We start from the raw sequence: 18,432 nt of genomic DNA, 5'->3' as shown, positions 1-18,432 counted from the left end.
GGAACGATTCCAAGATACCCGCGTGATCCTAAAAAAAATTTAGTGAAATTTTAGAAGAGAAGAGTCAAAACTCTACATCAGGATGCCTCACCAGAGCGACGAAGGGACTGAGGAGTAAAAAGAATTCCTAATCTCTCCGATATATAATTCCTAAATGACTCAAAACATTTTTCTAGACTCAACAGCGACAGCTAATTCAATCAAGCAAGGGGGGCTCCTAAGGTCGGGGAAGGCTCTGATTACCAACTTGTCACACCCTCGATGCGGCTATATCTCCCACGTGTCGAAGCATGACTTAGAGGCATAACCGCATTGAAAGCAATGTCACAAGTGAGGTAATCTTCATACAAACCATGTAATACATAAGGGAAAGAGATACATAGTTGGCTTACAATCGCCACTTCACACAAAACATGAATACAGCATTATAGCATCCAAATACAATCAAGGTCCGACTACGGAACCAAAATAAAAGAAGAACCCCAAATGTGACAAGGTCCCCGATCGACCCCAACTGGGCTCCACTACTGATCGACTAGAACGAAACAACACAAAGGACAAGATCTTCATCGAGCTCCTCCTTGAGCTTGGTTGCGTCATCTTCACGGACAAAAGGGAGCTTGGAGCAAGAGGAGTCCTCATCGGCACCTGCAAGCTGGTTTTGGAAGTATTTGTGAGTCACGGGGACTCAGCAATCTCGCACCCTCGCGATCAAGACTATTTAAGCTTATGGGTAAGGTAAAGGTATGAGGTGGAGCTGCAGCAAGCGACTAGCATATATGGTGGCTAACATACGCAAATGAGAACGAGAAGAGAAGGCAAAGCACGATCGAGAACTATGATCAAGAAGTGATCCTAGAACAACCTACGTCAAGCATAACTCCAACACCGTGTTCACTTCCCGGACTCCGCCTGAAAGACACCATCACGGTTACACACGCGGTTGATGTATTTTAAATTAAGGTCAACTTCAGGTTTTCTACAACCGGACATTAACAAATTACCATCTGCCCATAACCGCGGGCACCGCTTTCGAAAGTTCAAATCCCTGCAGGGTGTCCCAACTTAGCCCATCACAAGCTCTCACGGTCAACGAAGGATAAACCTTCTCCCAAGACATTCTGATCAGACTCGGTATCCCGGTTCTACAAGACAACTTCGACAATGGTAAAACAAGTGCAGCAACACCGCCCGAATGTGCCGACAAATCCCGATAGGAGCTGCAGATATCTCGTTCTCAGGGCACACCGGATAAGCTAAGCGTACGAGAGCCAACGTAACCCAAGTTGCCTAGGGACGGCCCCGTACTGTGCTCTGGGTTGGACCAACGCTTAGAGAAGCACTGGCCCGGGGGGTTAAAATAATGATGACCCTCAGGAGCGTGACTCCCAAGGGAAAAAGAGGCTAGGTGGAAAATGGTAAAACCAATGTCGGGCATTGCTGGAGGAGTTTTATTCAAAGCGAACTGTCAAGGGGTTCCCATTATAACCCAACTGCGTAAGGAACGCAAAATCCGGGAACATAACACCGATATGACGGAAACTAGGGCGGCAAGAGTGGAACAAAACACCAGGCATAAGGTCGAGCCTTCCAACCTTTACCAAGTATATAGATGCATTAATTAAACAAGATATATTGTGATATCCCATCAGGTAAACATGTTCCAACAAGGAACAACATCTCCATGTTCCAACAAGGAACAAACTTCAATCTTCACCTGCAACTAACAACACTATAAGAGGGGCTGAGCAAAGTGGTAACATAGCCAATCAACGGTTTGCTAGGACAAGGTGGGTTAGAGGCTTGGTTCAACAATATAGGAGGCATGATAAGCAAGTGGTAGGTATCGCAGCATAGGCATAGCAAAAGAGCGAGCAACTAGCAAGCAAAGATAGAAGTGATTTCAAGGGTATGGTCATCTTGCCTGAAATCCCGCAAGGAAGAAGAACGAGTCCATGAAGAAGACAAGCGGACGTAGACGAACGGGTCCTCACAAACGCGACGTTATCGGAACCAACCCGGAGAAGCAAACACCGGAAAGAAGCACACAACATAGTAAACAACCAACACATGAACACGGTATGATATGTGGGATGCGGTATGCGATGCATATGCATGATTTGCAAGGAAATGAATGAACCTGGCCTCAACATGGAAATCCAAGAGTGCCACTTGAAAGAGGAGATGATTTTGGTTGAAATCGATATAAAGATCACCGGAATCGGATGCACGGTTTGGAAATGGCAAGGAAAACAAATATGGCACCGGTCTGCGATAAACAGCAAGTAGCCATCTAAATGCAACAAGATAAATATACTACAGCACTCAAACATGACAACCAAATACATGTAATGGATCCACTCAAGAAGCTTGACAAAAGATGAACACTGTGCTACGGCTAATTCATCCATTAACAGGTTCAAACAAGCATGGCAAAAATGCAAATGACAAACAGGTTTCAGACTTAGTGAAATTAACACAAGTCTGGAATTTAACATCAGGTAGCACACTTTAGAGCATGAAAACTATATGCTACAGGAACTTAACATGGCAAAGAAAGGCATGACATGAAGTTACTCAAAGCACTTAACAAAAGTCCCTTAGTGACCTTGAGCCAAAAGGGATCAGAAAATAGAATTGCAAGCATGCGAGCATGGCAAAAACATAAACAGATCTCAGACTTAGAGAAAAACTAGAACATGCAAATCTGTTAACGAGTAGGCATGTTTACGAGCTCGATGCACTCACTACAGAGCATGGCATGACCAACTAAGCAGACACCCATCACGAATACATGGCATAGAAACTAGACATGGCAAGAACAACAACATAGCATGCACGGATAAATAGCAATATCCTCGACAAAAACGCTAACAAGTCAACAATCTGCCAGGATTCACGAAATAGCAAAAGTAGAGCTCAATTGACGCAAGCTAGGGTGCTCCATAAATGCAAACAAAGACATGGATGGATAGAGCACCACAATGTTAACAAATCATCCTTACTGATCATCCTCAAAAGAGGCATGGATCACTAGGAAACAACATGAACATATGGCATATTGACAAAATCAGATCAAGGACTTAATGAAATTCTAAGTCCCTGAAATCAGCATTAACGAATGCACTACTTTGCAAGCTTGTGCTAGTCACCACACATGTCACAAAAATACATGGTAAGCACCTCTGTAAAGATGGCATGTCATATAACAAAACACATGTAGAGCTCAGGAGCATATCATGCACACATTAATCATGGCAAAAATGACAAATAGCTATTTGATGCAGCAGATCTAACAATTATCTCAAATAGCCCTCTTCCAACAGCATTTCGGGCATCAAGATAATCTCAAATGAAAATTATGCAATGATATGAAATGATGTACTCTCTGAGACGAACATTTTGATATGCTACATGCGCAAAACGGAGCCACAGATGATGAATTATGATGCGATGAAAATGCCCAATAAAACTGGAATCTGGGGCACTTAGTGAAAATTATACCCTGTGCAAAATGGGACGGGGGCATTCGGGATGGACCGATGCGGGACGAGCCGGGCGTTTTGTGTGGTGGGTGAGGCCGTACAGGGGCGGCGCCGTGCAGATCAGGGCAGAGGAGCTCCGGCGAGCTCGAGTCCGGCGCGGCAGGCGAGGTCCGGCGAGGCGGCGGGCTCCCGGTCGCCGAGGAGGCGCCGTCCGGTGGAAGCGGCACGCGGTGGCGCTCGAGTGGAGGCGGGGTGCGGCGGATGAGGCGGATCCGGCCGGGGCGCGCACTCCGGTGAGGAAACGGCGGCAGAGAAGGTGAGGCGAGGCGGTGGTCGGCGCCAGCGAGCGTCGGTGGCGGCGGGGCGATGACCCAGGCGCACGGCGGCGGAGATGCCTGCGGCCGACGGAAGGCGCTAGGGCGGCGGCGGCCCGATCTGGCCCGGGGCGGGCCCGATCTGGGCTCCCTCGGGCCGCGACGGCGTAGTAGAGAGGAGGGCGCAGCGCTGGCGACGTGGCGTGTTAGGATTGGTTTGGGCGGGCGGCGCGTTGAGGTGGCGGCTCCGGATTGGTCCGGGCGACGTGACGGCGGGGTGGACATGTCCGACCGGCGTGGGAGGAAATGTCCGGCGGCGCGCGGAGGAATTTTTAGGGTTTCATCTGCACGAATTTCGGAGGGGAACACATATATATATGTAGAGGGAGCTAGGAGAGTCCAAATGAGGTGCGGTTTTCGGCCACGCGATCGTCATCGAACGACCAAGATTATGGAGGAGGTTTAAGTGGGTTTTGGGCCACTTTGGAAGGGTGTTGGTCTGCAACACACACGAGGCCTTTTCGGTCCCTCGGTTAACCGTTGGAGTATCAAACGAAGTCCAAATGGCACGAAACTTGACAGGCGGTCTACCGGTAGTAAACTAAGGCTGCATGACATGTCTCGGTCCAATCCGGAAATGTTTAACCCCCGCAAACGCAAAGAGGTAGAAGGGGACACCAGGTGACATAGGAGCGCCGGATTGCAAAACGGACAACGGGGAAAATGCTCGGATGCATGAGACGAACATGTATGCCAATGAAATGCACATGATGACATGATATGCAATGCATGACACGCAAGCAATGACAAGGCAACAACAGCGAAAAACTGGAGGACACCTGGCACATCGGTCTCGGGGGGTCACAATAAGCGCCGACCTAAGCCATGGTGCACGCAGTATAGCTAGGACCTCAAGGAGCATTTGGCAGTGGAGAAGCAAATCGCGACCGCATGTGCGGATGAGGTCACGATGGGTGCCATTCGTGCCTTCCCCCAGATCTTGAAGAAGCACCTTGCCATTTGCTAGCTATGCCGGTTAAGCATGCTCGGTTTACCCGTTGCGTGTGCTGCTCCTACCTTTCCTTCACAAATTCTAGTGAATTATGCTATCTAATTTTACCATGCAATCTGTTGCTCTAGTGTATATGTTCTATATGTCGTGCAGTGTGGTGCTCACTTATTAACTATTTTGTTAATTAGGTATCGTCTTCAATTACCTGTTTGGTTCAATTCTGCAAATGTGATGTTCAATTCTTCAGGCTACAATTTTGTATTGTCTTCCATGTTGTATATTTATATTTACAAAATACATGAGAAACGAATACAATTGCTATATTTCCAAGTTGTCAAGCGTGCTTGGTTTGGTTATACATTGTGCAATTTGGTGCTCAGTTAACGTTTGGTTCATTTGTGTTGTGGTGTTTAGTTAATTATTTGGTTCAATTCTGCAATGCAATGTTCAATAGTTGTGGGTGCATTCTGTTATTGTATACCATGTGAGGAATAAATTGAATTTGGTTGTAGTAAATACACAAGAAACAAATACAATTGCTACAATTGGTTGTAGTTAACTATTTGGTTAACTGTCTGATCTTCTATTAGGAGTATGTTACATTGTGCAATGTGGTGCTCAGTTAATGTTGGTTCATTTGTTGTGGTGTTTGGTTAACTGCTTGGTTCAATTATGCAATGCGATGTCCAATTGTCGTGGGTATAATTTTGTATTGTTGTGCATGTGAGGAATACATCAAATTTGGTTGCAAATAATACATGAGAAACATATACAAGTGCTATATTTCCTAGTTCTTAATCATGCTTGGTTTGGATAAATCGGTTTTCCGTGTGGCTTGAATTAATCTGATGAATCTGCAATGTGCTTATATTTCATCAATATATTGTACTGATAGCATGAGAACCCTTACTTAACCAGCTGACTAACCTTATATGTGTTGCAGGGACACGGAAACAATGGGAAGCACTGAGGTTTATTGTAGAGGTTATGATACGTCTCCAACGTATCTATAATTTTTGATTGTTCCATGCTATTATATTATCTATTTTGGATGTTTATGGGCTTTATTATGCACTTTTATATTATTTTTGGGACTAACCTATTAACCTAGAGCCCAGTGCCAGTTTTTGTTTTTTCCTTGTTTTAGAGTATCGCAGAAAAGGAAAATCAAACGGATTACAATTGACCTGAAACTTCAGGAACTTATTTTTGGACCAGAAGAAGCCCACGGAGTATCGGAGATGGACCAGGAAAGTCCCGGGCTGCCCACGAGGGTGGGGCGCGCGCCCACCCCCTGGGCACCCCCCTACCTCGTGGATAGCTCAGAGATCCACCGACGTACTTCTTCCTCCCATATATACCCATATACCCTAAAAACATCGGGGAGCACAATAGATCGGGAGTTCCGTCGCCAGAAGCCTCCGTAGCCACCGAAAACCAATCTAGACACGTTTCGGCACCCTGCCGGAGGGGGAATCCCTCTCCGGTGGCCATCTTCACCATCCCGGCACTCTCCATGACGAGGAGGGAGTAGTTCACCCTCGGGGCCGAGGGTATGTACCAGTAGCTATGTGTTTGATCTCTCTCTCTCTCTATCTCTCTCTCGTGTTCTTGAGGTGGTACGATCTTGATGTATCGCGAGCTTTGCTATTATAGTTGGATCTTATGATGTTTGTCCCCCTCTACTCTCTTGTAATGGATTGAGTTTTCCCTTTGAAGTTATCTTATCGGATTGAGTCTTTAAGGATTTGAGAACACTTGATGTATGTCTTGCGTGGGATACCCGTGGTGACAATGGGGTATTCTATTGATCCACTTGATGTATGTTTTGGTGATCAACTTGTGGGTTCCGCCCATGAACATATGCATAGGGGTTGGCACACGTTTTCGTCTTGACTCTCCGGTAGAAACTTTGGGGCACTCTTTGAAGTACTTTGTGTTGGTTTGAATAGGCAAATCTGAGATTGTATGATGCATATCGTATAATCATACCCGCGGATACTTGAGGTGACATTGGAGTATCTAGGTGACATTAGGGTTTTGATTGATTTGTGTCTTAAGGTGTTATTCTCGTACGAACTCTATGATAGATTGAACGAAAAGAATGGTTTCATGTTATTTTACTACGGACTCTTGAATAGATCGATCAGAAAGGATAACTTTGAGGTGGTTTCGCACCCTACAATAATCTCTTCGTTTGTTCTCTGCTATTAGTGACTTTGGAGTGACTCTTTGTTGCATGTTGAGGGATAGTTATGTGATCCAATTATATTATTATTGTTGAGAGAACTTGCACTAGTGAAAGTATGAACCCTAGGCCTTGTTTCCTAGCATTGCAATACCATTTGTGCTCACTTTTATCATTACTTACCTTGCTGTTTTTATATTTTCAGATTACAAAAACCATTATCTACTATCCATATACCACTTGTATCACCATCTCTTCGCCGAACTAGTGCACCTATACAATTTACCATTGTATTGGGTGTGTTGGTGATATAAGAGACTCTTTGTTATATGGTTGCAAGGTTGCTTGAGAGAGACCATCTTCATCCTACGCCTCCTACGGATTGATAAACCTTAGGCCATCCACTTGAGGGAAATTTGCTACTGTCCTACAAACCTCTGCACTTGGGGGCCCAACAACGTCTACAAGAAGAAGGTTGTGTAGTAGACATCAGGTTACCACGTGCATGGTCCGTTGTCTAATAGCACATTATTGTGCAATTGCAGGAAGCATTCTAATATTTAGGTTTTTAACAATTTGGTCTTGCACATGTAGGTCCTACTGTCAGAGGTTTTGACCCACTGTTCGACCCTTTTTGCATATGGGGAAATGAGTTGTCCATGAATATCACTCAAGTCAAGAAACTCAGAAAGATTGTTAGGATAAAGAAATTAGCGACAAAAAATAAAAATATATTTGTCTGCACAATGAAGAAGACATCAATTCACTATAGGATGTTACTAACTATTATACCTTGCCTTTTTTATTCCTTTGCCCCATTTCCAATATAGAGAAGATATTTATGCACATTCTTGCTTTCAGGCCTTTCCAAAGCAGTTCACTAATGATTACCTCTCAAACCACATGTATGGTCAGGAGGTGATGACCCACAAATATAGGGGATCTATCGTATTCCTTTCGATAAGTAAGAGTGTTGAACCCAATGAGGAGCAGAAGGAAATGATAAGCAATTTTTAGTAAGGTATTCTCTGCAAGCACTGAGATTATCGGTAACAGATAGTTTTGTGATAAGGTAATTTGTAACGGGTAACAAGTAATAAAGTAAATAAGGTACAACAAGATGGCCCCATCCTTTTTGTAGAAAAGGACAAGCCTGGACAAACTCTTATATAAAGTAAAACGCTCCCGAGGACACATGGGAATTATCGTCAAGCTAGTTTTCATCACGCTCATATGATTCACGTTCGGTACTTTGATAATTTGATATGTGGGTGGACGGGTGCTTGGGTATTACCCTTGCTTGTACAAGCATCCCACTTATGATTAACCCCTCTTGCAAGCATCCGCAACTACAAAAGAAGTATTAAGGTAAACCTAACCATAGCATGAAACATATGGATCCAAATCAGCCCCTTACGAAGCAACACATAAACTATGGTTTAAGCTTATGTCACTCTAGTAACCCATCATCTACTTATTACTTCCCAATGCCTTCCCCTAGGCCCAAATAATGGTGAAGTGTCATGTAGTCGACATTCACATGACACCACTAGAGGAAAGACAACATACATCTCATCAAAATATCGAACGAATTCCAAATTCACATGACTACTTATAGAAAGACTTCTCCCATGTCCTCAGGAACAAACGTAACTACTCACAAATCATATTCATGTTCATAATCAGAGGGGTATTAATATGCATAAAGGATCTGAACATATGATTTCCAACAAATAAACCAACTAGCATCAACTACAAGGAGTAATCAACACTACTAGCAACCCACGTGTACCAATCTGAGGTTTTGGGACAAAGATTGGATACAAGAGATGAACTAGGGTTTGAGAGGAGATGGTGCTAGTGAAGATGTTGATGGAGATTGACCCCCTCCCAATGATAGGATCGATGGCGATGACGATGGTGATGATTTCCCCCTCCCGGAGGGATGCTTCCCTTGCAGAACAGCTCCGCCGGAGCCCTAGATTGGTTCCACCAAGGTTCCGCCTCGTGGCGGTGGCGCTTCGTCCCGAAAGCTTGGTTGTGATTTTTTTTCCAGCGTGAAAGACTTCATATAGCCAAAGATGGGCACCGGAGGCCTGCCAGGGGCCCACGAGACAGGGGGCGTGCCCAGGGGGGTAGGGCATGCACCCCACCCTCGTGGATGGTGGGTGGCCCCCCTCTGGTGCTTTCTTCGCCCAATATTTTTTATATATTCCAAAACTGACTTCCGTGGAGTTTCAGGACTTTTGGAGTTGTGCAGAATAGGTCTTCAATATTTTCTCCTTTTCCATCCTAGAATTCCAGCGGCCGGCATTCTCCCTCTTCGTGCAAACCTTGTAAAATAAGAGAGAATAGGCATAAGTATTGTGACATAATGTGTAATAATAGCCCATAATGCAATAAATATCGATATAAAAGCATGATGCAAAATGGACGTATCAACTCCCCCAAGCTTAGACCTCGCTTGTCCTCAAGCAGAAGCCGATAACGAAAAATATATCCACATGTTTAGAGATAGAGGTGTCGCTAAAATAAAATACGGACATGAGGGCATCCTGATCATTCTTATAACAGCAACATATATATATATATATATAGTCATATGATTTTTTATGCTAAAGTAACAATCTTATTCACAATGTAAATTATGAATCAGAAACTTCATTGAAAACTAACAAACTATAATCTCAGTCATTGAAGCAATTGCAATTTATCATAACATCGGAAAGAGTCAATATAAGAGCTTTTCAGCAAGTCCACATACTCAACTATCATGTAGTCTTTCACAATTGCTAACACTCACGCAATACTTATGAGTATGAAGCTTTAATCGGACACAGAGAAAGATAGGGGCTTATAGTTTTGCCTCCCAACCTTATACCTCAAGGGTAATGTCAACAATAATAGTTTATGAAAACTCACACAACGCACAGTGCTTGCTAAAGGATAAAATGTAAAAAGGAAAGGTGAAGATCACCATGACTCTTGTATGAAGTATAGGACAAAAATTAAAAGATAGGCCCTTCGCAGAGGGAAGCAGAGGTTGTCATGTGTTTTTATGGTTGGATGCACGAAATCTTAATGCAAAAGAACGTCACTTTATATTTCCACTTGTGATATGGACCTTTATTATGCAGTCTGTCGCTTTTATTTCTTCTACATCACAAAATCGTATAAAGCTTATTTTCTCCACACTAATAAATCATACATATTTAGAGAGCAATTTTTATTGCTTGCAACAATGACAACTTACTTGAAGGATCTTACTCAATCCATAGGTAGATATGGTGGACTCTCATGGCAAAATTGGGTTTAAGGATATTTGGAAGCACAAGTAGTATCTCTACTTGGTGCAAAGAATTTGGCTAGCATGGGGATGAAAGGTAAGCTCAACATATTGGATGATCCATGGCAATATAATTTATTTTGGATGTACGAAAACATAACCCATTACGTTGTCTTCCTTGTCCAACATCAACTTTTTAGCATGTCATATTTTAATGAGTGCTCATAATTATAAAAGATGTCCAAGATAGTATATTTATATGTGAAAACCTCTCTTTCTTTATTACAACGATGACCAAAACTAGGTTTGTCAACTGTCAACATCTTTTATTCATCATACTCTTTATATGTGAAGTCATTACTCTCCATAAGATCAATATGATCTCTTTATTTCTTTTTATTCTTTCTCTCTTTTCTCAAGATCATAGCAAGATAACCAAGCCCTTGACTCAAAACTAATCTTTATTATATATAACTCACGGACTCGATTACATAGATAAGGACCAACACAAAACTCAAAGCTAGATCATACTAACCTTTATTCTACTAAATCAAGATATAATCAAAAGGATCGAACTAAGAAAACGGTAAAGATAGAAGTGTGATAGTGATACGATACCGGGGCACTCCCCCAAGCTTGGCAGTTGCCAAGGGGAGTGCCCATACCCGATACTCAGTTCGCCTTTGGTGGTGAAGAAGAGATCGTTGATGGCGTAGGCTTGTCGTCCAACATCAAGCGAAGGAGGTGCTCCAACTTACGAATAATGCCCTTGAGTGCGGTGCTATGCTCTTGCAACAGAATATTTTCACGAGTTGGATACTTGTTCTGCACCCGAACTATTTCAATCATCTTGAAAGCTTCAATTTCAGTAGGGGTAAGAAGATTGTAATGAGGTTGAAGGATGTCTTCTTCTTCTGTTGCCGGAGCTTGATCCTCTGTGGCCTTCTTGATCCCATCATCCTTGTTGATCTCCCCGGGTTCTTCTCTCTTCAGCTTTATCTTCATTAGCCAAGCATCATCGCCCTCGTTGTTGGAGGAGGGGGACGACATGATGCCTAGCCTTGACAACTCTGGCAGAAAACAGCTCGAAACAAAACATGAGATAATTGTGTGGTACAGTGGTCAAAACCTTCGGGAGATTATATAATGAATTTTTACCGACCAAAAGAAGTATCGTGCAAGAAAACGGAGTCCGGAGGGCACACTAGGTGCCCACGAGGCAGGGGGTGGGCCCTCCACCCTCGTGGATGCCTTGTGTCCTTTCCGGACTGCTTCTTCTTTTCCTATTTTCTTAAATATTCCAAAACGGAGAAAATTGCTATTAGAACTGTTTTGGAGTCGATTTACTTACCGCACCACATACCTCTTCCTTTTCGGAGGCTGAAACGTTCTGGAAGGTGTCCCTTATATACTCCTCCTGGGTTACGGTTTCAATAATATTAGTTTCAACATTTATAGGATTACCTGAGATATAATGTTTGATTCTTTGACCGTTCACCACCCTTGGATTTGTGCTTTCGAAGTTGTTGATATGGCACCGGAACGATAGACCTCCTCGATAACGTAAGGACCTTCCCATTTAGAGAGGAGTTTTCCTGCAAAATAAATCTTAAACGAGAGTTGTATAATAGAACATGATCACCTACATTAAACTCACGTTTTTGTATCCGGTGGAACATAATCACGTCCCACCTTCTACGGCCAAAAAACAAAGGAGAGGGTGGACAGGGGCGAGGATATATATAGGCAAAACTTTAGTCCCAGTTGGTATGTAAAACCGGGACTAAAGGCATACTCTTTAGTACCGGTTCCAGACACCAGCCGGGACAACCCCTTTAGTCCCGGTTGGTGTCTAGAACCGGGACTAAAGGTCCGATTCGAACCGGGACTGATGCCTGCCGAGCCCCGGCCGACGTCCCAGCCGCTCGAGCCGGGACTGATGCTCATATTAGTCCCGGCTCGTACCGTGACAGGGGCTAATGCTCTGATCCGGCTAGAACCAAAATCATGTTTTCTAGTAGTGAGAGGTCCTCGGTGATGCGTTGCTCCAAATGGTGGGGCTGATTAGCTTTAGGGGAGCACGACGATGTACGGTAAGAAGAGGAGGAGAATCGGGGGTCATCGGAGGAAGATATCGAGGTGGCGGCGGTCGATGCGTGAGGCAAGGAAGAAGACATGGGCGACGACGATCTGCGGTGACCAGAACAAACTCATTTTGTAGGAATGTATAGCTGAGCGAGGTGAAGCTCTTGGACAAGGTTTCAACATGAGGATGAGGCGCTAGTCGCGCAGACAAAGAACGACAGCACCGTCGGCATGAATTGAGTGCTGGCTGCGCTCTTCACCTAACCAAAGGGCCTCACTAGTCAACAAACCACTTTGACAACGTCCACATCAGCAAACCACCCAAGAAAATCTGCCTAAGATTATTTTTGACCGATATTGGATAGATAAGGGGTAAAGTGAGGAAAAAAAGTTCAAGGGGTTATGCGAAAAACCCATTTTCTTCAGAGGAGTAAAATGGTCTTTTTTTTTCCTTCATTTGAAGACTCGTTGGTATATTTATCGTCTGTACCGGCGCCGGTGATGTGGGCGAGTGTGAGGGAGAGATGCGGGTGAGTCGCAAGTGAGAGAGATGCGGATGAGTTGTGAGTGAGAGAGATGCGGGTGCTTCGCTAACTTGTCCCCGGCCGAGATGGGAGTGTTGTTTGTGCACGACCGAGCGAGTGTGTACTAGATTTTCTTCCGTGACTTACAAAAATGAACGGAGGGAATAGTATCGGTCGAAACAGTAGTGACCATGATACTTATGCTACACAACATATCACCTACCTAATATAATAGATGTAATGAGATTTTCAAGCATATCAACACTGATGAGATCAATCACAATCATTACCTTGAACGACTACACCATGTTTATAATCCCTAAACTCGCCTTCCACACTGGGGTACCGGCTGTGGGGCTTTGGCCGCTGACGCGTCCGAAACAGTCCACATCTCATACCAAGCGGCGGACCAGTAAGAGCCGTTCCGTGGCTGTTTGACATCATCTGCTAACGACTCGCAAGCAGAAATCCCCTAGCAAAACTTTTATATAGTCGCGTTGTGCGCTCCTCGTGGACATCGTGGCACGGTACTACTATACAGTCTGTCCCTTTGTTGTAGGCATCAGCTCCCAACCTCACACCCACAGAGCCACGATCGAGCTTCTTCTACATCGTGACTCCAAAGCATGCAACGCATGGCCTCCTCAGAGCACAACGAGAAGCTCCGGATCCTGATCGTCCCCTTCTTCGCCACCAGCCACATCGGCCCCCACACCGACCTTGCCGTCCGCCTCGCCGCGGCCAGGCCGGGCGCCGTCGAGCCCACAATGGCGGTCACCCCGGCGAACGTGCCGGTCGTTCGATCGGCGCTCGAGCGGCACGGCGCTTCCGCCGCCGTCAGGATAGCCACCTACCCTTTCCCAGCGGTGGGAGGCCTCCCGGCGGGTGTCGAGAACCTCTCCTCCGCCGGGGCCGACGGATGGCGCATCGACGCCGCGGCCATTGACGAGGCGCTGACGCGGCCCGCGCAGGAGGCGCTCATCAGGGAGTTGTCCCCTGACGTCGTACTCACCGACGTCCACTTCTTCTGGAACTCCGTCATCGCCGGCGAACTCGGCGTGCCGTGCGTCACATTCAGTGTCATCGGCCCCTTCTCGACCCTTGCCATGGACCACCTCCACGATACAGTTGATGGCTACTCCGGTTGCCATGAGGTGATTGTACCACGTTTGCCAGGCCCGGAGATACGGATCCCGAGGACCGAACTGCCCGAGTTCTTGAGGAGCCAGGAGACAAACGACGGATTCGAGCCGCCCTTTGCCGCGATGCGCAGGTGCTTCGGCCTCGCCTTCAACACGTTTTTCGAGCTGGAGAGGCAGTACTGCGAGCTGTACCCGTGGCCCGGCAAGCGCGCCTACTTCCTCGGGCCACTGTCGCTGCCGCTGCCACCGGCCGGAGCAACAGCCGGCGAGTCACCGTGCATCCGTTGGCTGGGGTTAATGCCGAGATGTTCGGTGGTGTACGTATGCTTCGGCACCTACGCTCCCATCTCTGCAGATCAGCTCAGGGAGCTGGCCCTCGGACTGGAAGCTTCTGAGAAGCCGTTCTTGTGGGCGCTGAGGGCCGACGGGTGGGCGCCGCCGGAGGGGTGGGAGGAGCGCGTGGGGAAGAGGGGGATGCTCCTCCGAGGGTGGGCCCCACAGGCCGCGATACTGGCCCATCCGGCCGTGGGGGCGTTCCTGACGCACTGCGGGTCGAGCTCACTGCTGGAGGCGGCGTCCGCCGGCGTGCCGATGCTGACGTGGCCGTTGGTGTGGGACCAGTTCATTGAGGAGAGGCTGGTCACGGACGTTCTCAAGATCGGCGAGAGGGTGTGGAGCGGGTCGCGGAGCGGGTCGCGGAGCACATGGGACGCCGAGAAGGAGACGGTGCCGGCGGAGGCGGTGGCGCGTGCCGTGGCGAGGTTCTTGGAGCCTGGAGGGACGGGGGAGGCGGCAAGGGGCAGAGCGCTGGAGCTCGCCGCCAAGGCTAACGCGGCCGTGGCGGAAGGAGGCTCGTCGTACTGTGACCTGCGCCGTCTGATTGATGATCTGGTAGAAGCAAAGCAAGGGCGGCCGGTGGCATGACCTCCCAGTCGATCGTTCCTGAACATCAGCGACTGGAGCTGCACCTGCAGCGGCATGGGCGTACTCAACCGTTATCTGGTGAATCACGGGCGTACTATCGGTTAATAAACTTTTTTTAACTGTCCGTTAATAAACTTTGACAACGTACGGCCATCATGAAGAGTGTTTGATGTTTTGTATGAGAAACAGGGCCGTACCTGAGAAAAGGGAGGCCCGGTGCGAAATCAAATTACGGGCCCTTGGCATTTTTTCCTTTTCTTAACTTTTCCATGTCATGACTCATAGTTCCTTTTTTGACATCATGACTCGTAGTTCCTAATTCTTCTGAAGACACTGAAGAAGGTAAAACTAAGAAACAAACATCCAATGTTTAAAATTGGACATATACAGATAAAAAGGATTGAAGCTACCTTAGCCTTCAATTGCAGTCAAGCTCCAATTGATGCTGATGCACATAAGTTGCAGCGCTGGCAACAGGCAGCTAAGTGGTCAAGAGAAACACTGATATGCAATCCTACCAAATTGAGATCTGAGAAGAATAGAACACAAATAAAAAAAGGGGATCGAGAGTGGAACATTACCTATTCAATGTTCATCGCAATGGGTTATTTGTGGAAATAGCACAGAATTAGCAAAGAGTGCTGCTACACACACGACGGTTGTGGACGATTTCCGCACGATGAAGCACATCAACCCGTCCATGTGTCGATTCAAAGTGAACAACACCGTTGAATACTCCATCGTGCGCAGTTCGTCCGGCTATTGTCGTCCACACAGTAGTTCCGTTAGCAGATGGGGATTGGGAGTGGAACATTACCTATTGGAAGTTCATCGCAATGGATTATCTTGGGGTAAATGCGAAAAAAAAAAGATGGGGGATTCAGAGTGGAACCTTAGCAAGGAAATAATGTTGCTGAGGATTTAGGAATTAAGAATAAACTAAGGATCAAGGAGTGAAGATTGATGAGGAGTAGGAAGGGGTATTGTACCTGCTGTGTTAAGAAGCAGAAGAGTAGATAGAGAGCCATGCGTGAGAACCTCATTTTTTTAATGGAAAAAGGAGCCATGCGTTGAGGAGAGGCTGGATAATTTCTTCACGCAGGTTCCCATGTAGTAGTACTGGCTGAGTTAATTAAGCGCCAGGTTGCCATGCGTGAGCAGAGGCTGATACGTTCCTGCTTTATTTATTCAACCGTCCATAGTAATAAGTGTACCTACCTCCTACTAACCTCAGCAATTAACTAATACTCTCGCTGATTTGGGGCCCCCGCTGACTTTGGGGCCTTGTGCAGGCGCACACGCTGCACGTGTGCCTGGTACGGGCCTGATGAGAAAAGACACCCAAAGGCATCTTAGATCTGAAGTGTTTTCATTCTTTAGATGTCAATTTGATGCACTCACGAAGTCATGGTGTTAAGTGCCTATTTGACGGCCGCTTAGCCGTCATCAGGACCGGGACGCCATCAACATTATCATTGCTGATCTCCATGCGGCGACTCTTCGCTTGACGGCGCCGCTCCTTTCGCCATCACCTGAGCAGGATTAGCTTCTTCGCTGCGGTGCTGGCGCCTTGTCTTTTATTTTTAGAGCTTGTTGAGTTGTGTCCTTAGCAGACTTTGTGACTGTGATGGTTTGCTTTATATAGAGGCGAAAGCCTTTTTTGGTAAATGCCTATTTGTGATCAGGCGATTTTCAGGACTGCGTGATTCAGATCCGACAGCTCTGGACCGTCTTCAACCTCCAGCCCGTTTCTCATATTCATCTCGAGCCCGCATACGTCGCTTCCCTACCCACTTGCCTATCAGTCGCAGTCGATGGCATTGTCGCGCATGCTTCATCGGCCCTACCATTAATTTGAACCCCGCACCTCTCCTATTAGCATATTCCAAATTGCTTCTTGGCTTGGAATGGTTCAGACTGGCGACCATGATCAAGATAAGTAATCTAAAGAAGTGCTTTGGTGATAGCCTTATGGGCATTAGGTGGCAAAGCTGCTTTCATCAGGATCTCAGGATGTTCTAAATAGTCAATCAAGATTCGACATGATCAACTAACTATTTCATAGTAATGTAAAAAACTACTCCATGACTTATCATATCAAGATTCAGCATAATTAATCATATCTCTTAGTACGTAATACCTATTAGCAAGTATAATAAGACGGTGCAAGCATGCTACAAGAGTTAACATAATTAATTATATCTCCCGGGTGGATCGTTCGTGAACATCAGCGACCGGAACTGCACCTGCTGCCATGCGTCACATGGGCGTACACTTTTTTTCTGCGAGGGCGCATGGGCGTACTCAGCCGTTCTCTGGTGAATGACATTGTCGCATGAGTGTACTATTATCGGTTAATAAAAGCTGACAAGATACGGCCATCATAAAGAGTGTTTGGTTATTTATTTATTTATTTTTATTTTTTCCCGCAACAAAAAACGCCCAAAGGCTTCTTAGATCTGAAGTGTTTGATTCTTTAGATGCTAATTTGATGAACTCACGGAGTTATATTCACGCAAGAAAAAAACTCACGGAGTTATAAGTATTTGATTCTTATTATAGGGTCACCTACTTGTGTCGGTCAATTTCCAGGAGCGCATGATTCAGATCCGATGGCTCTAGATCGTCTACAACCTCCATCCCGTTTCTCATGTTCATCTCCAGCTCGCCCACGACCACAAGCCTACCCACTTGCCTATGCCATTCGCAGCCGGTGACGCTCTCGTGCATGCCTCGCCACCCCGAGCACCCGACCATCCCCTAAATCCTGCACCTCCCCTGACACCTGTCAACCTCTGACTCATGTCTATTGGTGTCATCCCTGATTTTCGGTCGCTAGCGGCCCGGCCTCGTCGACGTCCCCGTGCCCCACTGACGCTCGCTCCAGTGGCCTCGTCTCTGCCTTGATGTTTCACCCAAAATTGACTGATGCACATCAAAATTTCAGGCAGCTACTGATGCATAGCAAATGCAGACTCTTATAGTGTGTCTAGCCATGGCTCCCGCTGATCTCTATTGTCGAATTTACTCCTAGCGTATTCCAAATTGCTTCTTGGCTTGGAATGGTTCAGATTGGCGATGATGATCAAGATAAGTAATCAAAAAGAAGTGCTTTGGTTATAGCCTTATCGACATTAGGTGGCAAAGCTACTTTCATCAAGATCTTGGGATATTCTAATTAATCAATCAAGATTCGATGTACAGTAACTAACTATTTTATAATTAATGTAAAAAACAACTCCATGTTAACATAATTAACCACATCTCGAAGCAGTATCTAATTGAGCAAGTATAATAAGGTGGTGTATGCAAGCTACAAGAGTTAAAATATTATATTTTTGCAGAGTTAAAGGAGAGATGAGAGGAGACATAAGTGAAGCGGGATGTAGACTAGGAGGCAGCTGCAACACATGTTCCAAAACACTTTGAGAAATTGTAAGGTGGATTAGATACTAATAAGATAGTATATATT

The 18,432-nt window shown here is 45.9% G+C and overlaps 1 pseudogene; it reads left to right on the top strand.

Moving 5' to 3' along the window:
* Window positions 1–13,393: 13,393 nt before the first annotated feature.
* On the top strand, window positions 13,394–15,216 carry LOC125521669 (scopoletin glucosyltransferase-like; annotated as a pseudogene).
* Window positions 15,217–18,432: the final 3,216 nt, after the last annotated feature.

This window comes from Triticum urartu, chromosome 7A (genome assembly GCF_056163025.1).
Source record: "Triticum urartu cultivar PI428250 chromosome 7A, HENAU_Tu73, whole genome shotgun sequence".
In the NCBI taxonomy this organism is placed as follows: Eukaryota; Viridiplantae; Streptophyta; class Magnoliopsida; order Poales; family Poaceae; genus Triticum; species Triticum urartu.
The sequence above is the reverse complement of the archived record's forward strand: the minus strand, read 5'-3'. Positions and strand labels throughout refer to the sequence as shown.